We start from the raw sequence: 11,486 nt of genomic DNA, 5'->3' as shown, positions 1-11,486 counted from the left end.
GGGGGGGGGGGGGGTACACGTTACACCGCGATTTTGAATCATAAGAGAGATTTCAAGAAATGGCAGATCCATTCACTCTATCAATAACCGAGCCAGATCTGGTGTATCATAAGGGATTTTCCTTTTCTATTGATTCCTACAGGTTGGATAAAAAAAATATTATTGAATGAGGTATTCAACTCCAGGGATGAATCGAAAAAGAAATCTTTCTTGGTTCTACCTCCTATTTTTGATGAAGATAATGAATCTTTTTATCGAAGGATCAGAAAAAAATCGGTCCGGATCTCCTGCGGGAATGAATTGGAAGATCCAAAACCAAAAAGAGTGGTATTTTCTATCAACAACATAATGGAGGCATTCAATCAATATAGATTGATCTGAAATCTGATTAAAATCCAATATATCACCTATGGGTACATAATAAATGTATCGAATCGATTCTTTTATGGAATTCAAAGGGATCAAATAGGAAATGATACGCTGAATCATATAACTATAATGAAATATACGATCAACCAACATTTATTGAATTTGAAAAAGATTCAGAAGAAATGGTTCGATCCTCTTATTTCTTGAACCGGGAGATCCATGAATCGGGATCCTAATGCATATAGATACAAATGGCCCAACGGGAGCAATAATTTCCAGGAACATTTGGAACATTTCGTTTCTGAGCAGAGGAGCCGTTTTCAAGTAGTGTTCGGTCGATTACGTATTAATCAATATTCGATTGATTGGTCCGAGGTTATCGACAAACAAGATTTGTCCAAGTCACTTCTGTTTTTGTCCAAGTCACTTCTCTTTTTGTCCAAGTCACCTCTCTTTTTGTCTAAGTCACTTCCTTTTTTCTTTGTGAGTATCGGGAATATCCCCATTTATAGGTCCGAGATCCATATCTATGAATTAAAAGGGCCGAATGATCAACTTTGCAATCAGTTGTTAGAATCAATAGGTGTTCAAATCATTCATTTGAATAAATTGAAACCCTTCTTATTGGATAATCGCGATACTTCCCAAAAATCGAAATTCTTGATCAATGGAGGAACAATATCACCGTTTTTATTCAATAAGATACCAAAGTGGATGATTGACTCATTTCATGCTAGAAATAATTGCAGGAAAGACTTTGATAACACCTATTCCTATTTCTCAATGATATCCCACGATTGAGACAATTAGCTGAATCCCATGAAACCATTTCATAGAATTTCATTGATCTCTTCTTTTTATAAATCAAATCGACTTCGATTCTTGAATAATCCACATCACTTCTAGTTCGATTGTAACAAAAGATTCCCTTTTTATGTGGAAAAGGCCCGTATCGATAATTATGATCTTACGTATGGACAATTCCTCAATATCTTGTTCATTCGCAACAACATTTTTTCTTTGTGCGTCGGTCAAAAAAACATGTTTTTTTGGAGAGAGATACTATTTCATCAATCGAGTCACAGGTGTCTAACATATTCATACCTAACAATTTTCCACAAAGTGGTGACGAAAGGTATAACTTGTACAAATCTTTCCATTTTACAATTCTATTCAATCCATTCGTTCGTAGAGCTATTTACTCGATCCCAGACATTTCTGGAACACCTCTAACAGAGGGACAAATAGTCAATTTTGAAAGAACTTATTTTCAACCTCTTTCAGATATGAATCTCTCTGATTCAGAAGGGAAGAACTTGCATCAGTATCTCAATTTCAATTCAAACATGGGTCTGATTCACACTCCATGTTCTGATAAATATTTACCATCCGAAAAGAGGAAAAAACGGAGTCTTTGTCTAAAGAAATGTGTTGAGAAATGGCAGATGTATAGAACCCTTCAACGAGATAGTTTTTTTTCAAATCTCTCAAAATGGAATCTGTTACAAACATATATGCCATGGTTCCTTACTTCGGAAGGGTGCAAATATCTAAATTTCACCCTTTTAGATACTTTTTCAGACCTACTGTCGATACTAATTAGCAGTCAAAAATTTGTATCCGTTTTTCATGATATTATGCACGGATCAAATACATCATGGTCAATTCCTCAGAAACAATTGTGGGCGATTCTTCCACAATGGAATCCGATAAGTGAGATTTCGAGTAAGTGTTTACATAATCTTCTTCTGTTCGAAGAAATGATTCATTGAAATAATGAGTCACCCGTTCCATTGATATAGATACATCTGAGATCACCAAATGCTTGGGAGTTTCTCTATTCAATCCTTTTGCTTCTTCTTGTTGCTGGATATCTCGTTCGTACACATCTTCTCTTTGTTTCCCGGGCCTCTAGTGAGTTACAGACAAAGTTCGAAAAGATCAAATCTTTGATGATTCCATCATACATGATTGAGTTGCGAAAACTTCTGGATAGGTATCCTATATCTGAACTGAACTCTTTCTGGTTAAAGAATCTCTTTCTAGTTGCTCTGGAACAATTAGGAGATTCTCTAGAAGAAATACGGGGTTCTGCTTCTGGTGGCAACATGCTATTGGGTGGTGGTCCCACTTATGGGTTCAAATCAATATGTTCTAAGAAGAAATATTTGAATATCAATCTCATCGATATCATAAGTATCATACCAAATCCCATCAATCGAATCACTTTTTCGAGAAATACGAGATATCTAAGTCGTACAAGTAAAGAGATCTATTCATTGATAAGAAAAATAAAAAACGTGAACGTTGATTGGATTGATGATAAAATAGAATCCTGGGTCGCGAACAGTAATTCGATTGATGATAAAGAAAGAGAATTCTTGGTTCAGTTCTCCACCTTAACGACAAAAAAAGGATTGATCAAATTCTATTGAGTTTGACTCATAGTGATCATTTATCAAAGAATGACTCTGGTTTTCAAATAGTTGAACAACCGGGATCAATTTACTTACGATACTTAGTTGACATTCATAAAAAAAATCTAATGAATTATGAGTTCAATAGATCCTATTTAGCAGAAAGACGGATATTCCTTGCTCATTATCAGACAATCACTTATTCACAAACCTCATGTGGGGCTAATAGTTTTCATTTCCCATCTCATGGAAAACCCTTTTCTCTCCGCTTAGCCCTATCCCCGTCTACGGGTATTTTAGTGATAGGTTCTATAGGAATTGGACGATCCTATTTGGTCAAATACCTAGCGACAAACTCTTATGTTCCTTTCATTACGGTATTTCCGAACAAGTTCCTGGATGACAAGCCTAAAGGTTATCTTATTGATGATATTGATGGTAGTGACAATATCGAGATTGATGCTAGTGACGATATCGATGATGACCTTGATACAAAGCTGCTAACTATGACGAATGCGCTAACTATGTATATGACGCCGAAAAAAGACCGATTTGATATCACCCTTCAATTCGAATTAGCAAAACCAATGTCTCCTTGCATAATATGGATTACAAACACTCATGATCTGTATGTGAATGAGTCAAATTACTTATCCCTCGGTCTATTAGTGAACTATATCTCCAGGGATTGTCAAAGATGCTCCACTAGAAATATCCTTGTTATTTCTTCGACTCATATTCCCCCAAAAGTGGATCCCGCCCTAATAGCTCCGAATAAATTAAATACATGCATTAAGATACGGAGGCTTCTTATTCCACAACAACGAAAGCACTTTTTCACTCTTTCATATACTAGGGGATTTCACTTGGAAAATAAAATGTTACATACTAATGGATTCGGGGCCATAACCATGGGCTCCAATGCACGAGATCTTGTAGCACTTACCAATGAGGCCCTATCCATTAGTATTACACAGAAGAAATCCATTCTAGACACTAATACAATTAGATCCGCTCTTCATAGACAAACTTGGGATTTGCGATCCCAGGTAAGATCGGTTCAGGATCATGGGATTCTTTTCTATCAGATCGGAAGGGCTGTGGCACAAAATATACTTCTAAGTAATTTCCCCATAGATCCTATATCTATCTATATGAAGAAGAAATCACGTAAGGAAGGGGATTATTTTTTTTACAAATGGTACTTCGAGCTTGGAACGAGCATGAAGAAATTAACGATACTTCTTTATCTTTTGAGTTGTTCTGCCGGATCGGTCGCTCAAGATCTTTGGTCTCTACCGGACCCGATGAAAAAAATTGGATCACTTCTTATGGATTCGTTCAGAATGATTCTGATCTAGTTCATGGCCTATTAGAAGTAGAAGGCGCTCTGGTGGGATCCTCACGGACAGAAAAATATTGCAGTCAGTTTGATAATGATCGAGTGACATTGCTTCTTCGGTCCGAACCAAGAAATCCCTTAGGTATGATGCAAAATGGATCTTGTTCTTTTGTTGATCAGAGATTTCTATATGAAAAAAACGAGTCGTAGTTTGAAGAAGGATCCCTCGACCCGCAACAGATAGAGGAGGATTTATTCAATCACATAGTTTGGACTCCTAGAATATGGCGCCCTTGTGGCAATCTATTTCATTGTATCGAAAGGTTCAATGAATTGGGATTTCTCTATTGGGCCAGGTCATTTCGGGGAAAGCGTATCATTTATCATAAAGAGGATGAGCTTCAAGAGAATGATTCGGAGTTCTTGTAGAGTGGAACCATGCAGTACTAGACACGAGATAGATCCTCCAAAGAACAAGGTTTTTTTCGAATAAGCCAATACATTTGCCCTGCAGATCCATTCTTTGCAGATCAAGAGATGTCAAAGGGGGTTCTTACTTCCCAAACAAAGCCTCCTACATATATATATAAACGCTGGTTCATCAAGAATATGCAAGAAAAGCACTTCGAATTGTTGATTCATCGCCAGAGATGGCTTAGAACCAATAGTTTATTCTCTAATGGATCTTTCCGTTCTAATACTCCATCCGAGAGTTATCAGTATTTATCAAATCTGTTCCTATCTAATGGAACGCTATTGGATCAAATGACAAAGAAATTGTTGAGAAAGAGGTGGCTTTTCCCGGATGAAATGAAACATTTTATTCATGTAAGAGGAGAAAGATTTCCCATTCCTTAGCCGGAAAAATATGTGGCCATGAAAGAGGGATTAAGTGGAACAGAATTGACCGGGTGGTAGAGTTGTGGAAAGACTTGTTTCTTACATATTTTTGACCTTAGCTACATGGAACAATATGCTACTGCTGAAAGATAGAAGAATTGAAATCTTAGATCAAAACACTATGTATGAATGGTATGAACTGCCTAAACAAGAATTGTTGAACGACGAACAACCAGAGCCTATTACTCACTACATCAAAAAATTTCCATTAATTAAACATGTAAATCCATTGGAAAATAAAAAATACGCATGTCCAATGAAATGGTTCTTGCTATCTGCTCCAATAATGAATCATTTCATTGGTTTAACTGAATAACTAACTAAAATAGATAGACCTTTCTCTTCGTCTCAAGTCGATGGATCTTCTCAGTTGAAAGATCTTTTATATGGCTAATACACATTCCAGTTGACCGAGCCTAATTCTAATTGTTTTGTTCCGAAGCAAAGATATCCACGGGGCCGGTTCGTCCTATTCAGATATTCACACGACCAAGAGGTACTGGATTTTCTTGCCCTGAAAGGGGAAGGAAGGGTGGAATTCCAACAGACTCTATTGTGTTGATATGGTCTTCAATCCATTAGGAGTACCTTCACGAATGAATGTAGGACAGATATTTGAATGCTCGCTCGGGTTAGCGGGGGATCTGCTAGACAGGCATTATCGAATAGCACCATTTGATGAGAGATATGAGCAAGAGGCTTCTAGAAAACTCGTGTTTTCTGAATTATATGAAGCCAGTAAGCAAACAACGAATCCGTGGGTATTTGAACCCGAGTATCCGGGAAAAAGAAGAATCTTTGATGGAAGAACGGGAGATCCTTTTGAACAACCCGTTATAATAGGAAAATCCTATATCCTAAAATTAATTCATCAAGTTGATGATAAAATTCATGGGCGTTCCAGTGGGCATTATGCACTTGTTACGCAACAACCCCTTAGGGGAAGGGCTAAGCAAGGGGGCCAACGGGTAAGAGAAATGAAAGTTTGGGCTTTAGAGGGGTTTGGCGTTGCTCACATTTTACAAGAGATGCTTACTTATAAATCTGATCATATTAGAACTCGTCAGGAAGTACTTGGTACTAAGATCATTGGAGGAACAATACCTAAACCTGAGGATGCTCCAGAATCCTTTCGATTGCTCGTTCGAGAACTACGATCTTTGGCTCTGCAATTGAATCATTTCCTTGTATCTGAGAAGAACTTCCAGATTCAAAGGAAGGAAGCTTGATCGGAATGAATCAGAATTTTTCTTCTATGATCGACCGGTATAAACATAAACACCTTCGAATTGGATCAGTTTCTCCTGAACAAATAAGCGCTTGGGCCAAAAAAATACTACCCAGCGGAGAGGTTGTTGGAGATGTGACAAAACCTTATACTTTTCATTACAAAACCAATAAGCCGGAAAAATATGGATTGTTTTGTGAAAGAATTTTTGGGCCTATAAAAAGTGGAATTTGTGCCTTTGGAAACTATCGAGTAATCGGAGATGAAAAAGAAGACCCGAAATTTTGTGAACAATGCGGAGTCGAGTTTGTTGATTCTCGGATACGAAGATATCAAATGGGATACATCAAACTGGCATGCCCAGTAACTCATGTGTGGTACTTGAAACGTCTTCCTAGTTATATCGCGAATCTTTTAGATAAACCTCTTAAAGAATTAGAAGGCCTAGTGTACTGCGATGTGTGATTTGATCAAAATTCTTATTTTACAGATTGGGACTAAGAAACTGTCATCCCATTCACTCCGATTGGGATTCCCTTACTCTGACATGTGTTTTGGTAGGCGTAACATGAAGCTCAGAATTATGGATGTATTTAATACTCCAAAAAAGGGAATTGATCTATGGTCGATTCCGTAACAGAAAAATAGGAATTGCTAGTTGTACCTCGTGAAAAAGACTTCTTTCGTGGAATTAGCCATTCCATTTCTTTTAAAAAGAAATTATGTTATAGTAAGCAAATATGACATGGTTACAAGGGCCTATTCATCGCGTATAGGCTTTAAGGGCATCATGTCATAATTGTCGAGGTTAAGTAGGGGTCTAAAAGATCGAATGAAATGATACATAGACAAGTAAATCCCTTATGAGTTCCAAGGTATTCTTTAAAAAGGGATTTGGCGTTCGAAGGGAGGTAGACTACTCAATAATTTCACATTTCATTTCATTGAAATGTTGGTTGGTCCTGATTGGGAACTTGAGTAAGGAGTAGAACGTTGGGGGTTTTCTATAAAAAAATTTTAAACGAGAACCCCTTATTTGATGTAACTACTTGAGCCGGATGAGAGGAAACCCACGCGTCCGATTTTTAAGGGGGGAAATCCTATACTATAAAGGAACCTATCCAAATTTTTCTTTTGCTAGGACCATAGCTAAAAAACCTACTTTCTTACGATTACGAGGTTCATTCGAATATGAAATCCAATCTTGGAAATACAGCATCCCGCTTTTTTTTGCTACTCAAGGCTTCAATACATTTTGAAATAGAGAAATCTCTACTAGAGCAAGTGCTATCAGAGAACAATTAGCCGATCTGGATTTGCGACTTATTATAGATTGTTCATTGGTAGAATGGAAAGAATTAGGGGAAGAAAGGCCCACGGGTAATGAATAGGAAGATAGAAAAATTGGAAGAAGAAAGGATTTTTTGGTTAGGCGCATGGAATTAGCTAAGCATTTTATTCGAACAAATATGGAAGCAGAATGGATGGTTTTGTGCCTATTACCAGTCCTTCCCCCCGAATTGAGACCGATCATTCAAATAGATAGGGGTAAACTGATGAGTTCGGATATTAATGAACTCTATAGAAGAGTTATCTATCGGAACAATACTCTTACCGACCTATTAACAACAAGTAGATCTACACCAGGGGAGTTAGTTATGTGTCAAGAAAAATTAGTGCAAGAGGCCGTGGATACACTTCTTGATAATGGAATCCGCGGACAACCAATGAGGGATGGTCATAATAAAGTTTATAAGTCTTTTTCAGATGTAATTGAAGGCAAAGAAGGAAGATTTCGTGAGACTTTGCTTGGTAAACGTGTCGATTATTTGGGGCGTTCCGTAATTGTCGTGGGCCCCTCACTTTCATTAGATCGATGTGGATTACCCCGCGAAATAACAATAGAGCTTTTCCAGGCATTTGTAATTCGTGGTCTAATCAGACAGCAGGTTGCTTCAAACACAGTAGTTGCTAAAAGTAAAATAAGGGAAAAAGAACCTATTGTATGGAAAATACTTCAAGAAGTCATGCAAGGGCATCCTGTATTGCTGAATAGAGCACCCACTTTGCACAGATTAGGCATACAGGCATTCCAACCCATTTTAGTGTAAGGACGTGCTATTTGTTTACATCCATTAGTTTGTAAGGGGTTTAATGCAGACTTTGATGGGGATCAAATGGCTGTTCATGTACCTTTATCTTTGGAGGCTCAAGCGGAGGCTCGTTTACTTATGTTTTCTCATATGAATCTCTTGTATCCAGCTATTGGGGATCCCATTTCCATACCAACCCAAGATATGCTTATGGGACTCTATGTATTAACAATTGTAAATCGTCGAGGTATTTGTGAAAATAGATATAATCCATGTAATCACCTAAACTATCAAAACGAAAAAATTGACGATAATAACTATAAATATACAAAAGAAAAAGAACCTTATTTTTGTAGTTCCTATGATGCACTTGGAGCTCATCGGCAGAAACGAATAAATTTAGATAGTCATTTGTGGCTCCGGTGGCGACTAGATCAACGCGTCATTGGATCGAGAGAAGTTCTCATCGAAGTTCAATATGACTCTTTTGGAACTTATCATGAGATTTATGGACACTATTTAATATTAAGAAGTGTAAAAAAGGAAACTTTTTGTATATACTTTCGAACCACCGTTGGCCATATTTCATTTTATCGAGAAATTGAAGAAGCCATACAAGGGTTTTGTCGGGCCTCTTCCTATGGTACCTAAGTTAAGTAATTATATGATACCCGCGGGAATTCGGGTCTCTTCGATTCCACTAGTATCATAATTCCTGAATGTATACACGACGCAAGATCGAGGAAAGGAAGTCTTCGAATCACTGACTCAAACCTATTGTCGAATCCTACTCAGCGGAATATGGAGGTACTTATGACAGAAAGGGCCGATATGGTCTTTTACAATAAAGCGATAGATGGAACTGGCATAAAATGACTTATTAGCAGATTAATATATCACTTTGGAATGGCATATACATCGAACATCCTGGATCAAGTAAATACTCTTGGTTTACATCAAGCCACTGCTACATCTATTTCATTAGGAATTGATGATCTTTTAACAATACCTTCTAAGGGATGGCTAGTCCAAGATGCGAAACAACAAAGTTTGATTTTGGAAAAACACCACCATTATGGAAATGTACACGCGGTATAAAAATTATGTCAATCCATTGAGATATGGTATGCTACAAGTGAAAATTTGCGACAAGAAATGAATCCTAATTTCAGGATGACCGACCCTTTAAATCCAGTCCATATAATGTCTTTTTCGGGAGCTAGGGGAAATGCATCTCAAGTACACCGACTAGTAGGTATGAGAGGATTAATGTCGGATCCCCAAGGACAAATGATTGATTTACCCATTCAAAGCAATTTACGCGAAGGGCCCTCTTTAACAGAATATATAATTTCCTATTACGGAGCCCGCAAGGGCGTTGTGGATACTGCTGTACGAACTTCAGATGCTGGATACCTCACGCACAGACTTGTTGAAGTATTTCAACACATTGTTGTACGGAGAACAGATTGTGGCACCATCCGCGGTATTTCTGTGAGCCCTCTAAATGGGATGATGACAGAACGTATTTCTATCCAAACATTAATTGTTCGTGTATTAGCAAACGATATATATATATGGGTTCGCGTTGCATTGCCATTCGAAATCAAGATATAGGTATTGGACTTGTCAACCGATTCATAACTTTTCGAGCAGAACCAATATATATTCGAACCCCATTTACTTGCAGGAGTACATCTTGGATCTGCCGATTATATTATGGTCGGAGTTCCACTCATGGTGATCTGGTCGAATTAGGAGAAGTAGTAGGTATTATTGCGGGTCAATCTATTGGGGAACCGGGGACCCAGCTAACGTTAAGAACTTTTCATACCGATGGAGTCTTCACAGGCGGTACTGCAGAACATGTACGAGCTCCTTTTAACGGAAAAATAAAATTCAATGAAGATTTGGTGCATCCCACATGTACACGTCATTGACATCCTGCTTTTCTATGTTATATAGACCTGTTTGTAACTATTGAGAGTCAGGATATTATACATAATGTGAATATTCCACCAAAAAGTTTTCTTTTAGTTCAAGACGATCAATATGTAGAATCAGAACAAGTAATTTCCGAGATTCGCGCGGGGACATCCACCTTTAATTTTAAAGAGAGGGTTTGAAAACATATTTATTCTGACTTAGAGGGGTCATGGACTGATGGCGCGGGTTTGGAATGGTGATGATGGTGCTGCTTTGGCTGTGGAGTGAGTGAGGATGGGGCCATGGAGCGTTTACGCTGGCTTGTTGGGTACGCGGACTTTGACACGGGCGTGGTGTTGTTGGCTTGGATGCGGAACGACAAAAATGGTTACTTGCTTGGACGTGGACTGTTGGTGTTGTCTTGGCCGCGGACCGTTGGCGCCATGGAGCGTTTCCTCCGCGGGCCCAGCTGCCTTCTTCGGCCCATTGGCTCTGTCTCCACGTCTTGGTGCTAGCGGCAGAGTGGTAGCAATAAAGCAGGCGAGCGTATTCCAGGTACATACTTCCGTGCTTCTTCTTTTTTTTGCTCTTCTGTTATTGTTGTAAATCCTAGCCATAGGCATATCTTCCATAACTCGTAGAAATATTTCCATGTGAATGATTCTTCTCCGCTAGCGGTATTGTAGTAACATTATCCATCACATTGATAGTAAGGAAACCAATTATTATGCAAAGTAGGCGTGCACGGACGGTGGCTGCCATTAATTCTCTTCCCATGAAAATCTAGCTTTAGGGTTTTCTTTTCGTTTTGTGGCCGTGCACATAACTTCTGTGGTGGGACCCACCCTTCCATTGGCCGAGAGTATACTTACTGATTCGAGACACGGTTTTGGCTAGGGGCGCGTTTTCCCGCGAAGAAACATGGATTGTTGAAGCGGGTATCAGTCCTCACTCCTTTGGCTATGCGTGCTCCTTTTGGCTATGCGTTCTATCACTTGCGGCCAAACAAAGTTTCTCATGGAAAATTTGCCGCGGATTTTTGATCATCGTACTTGATTCTGACAAAACCCTCATGAACAGTTTTCTCCAAAGTATTAACTTTTTTGTTTTTCTTCGTTGTAGTTACTTTAAAAACATAAGGAATTTTGTTAAGATGTCACCTGAAATCAGTTCTGCCGCCGCATCCAGAAGTGCTAACAACTCCAAGCCGA

This window comes from Papaver somniferum, chromosome 7 (genome assembly GCF_003573695.1).
Source record: "Papaver somniferum cultivar HN1 chromosome 7, ASM357369v1, whole genome shotgun sequence".
Taxonomy (NCBI): domain Eukaryota; kingdom Viridiplantae; phylum Streptophyta; class Magnoliopsida; order Ranunculales; family Papaveraceae; genus Papaver; species Papaver somniferum.
The sequence above is the reverse complement of the archived record's forward strand: the minus strand, read 5'-3'. Positions refer to the sequence as shown.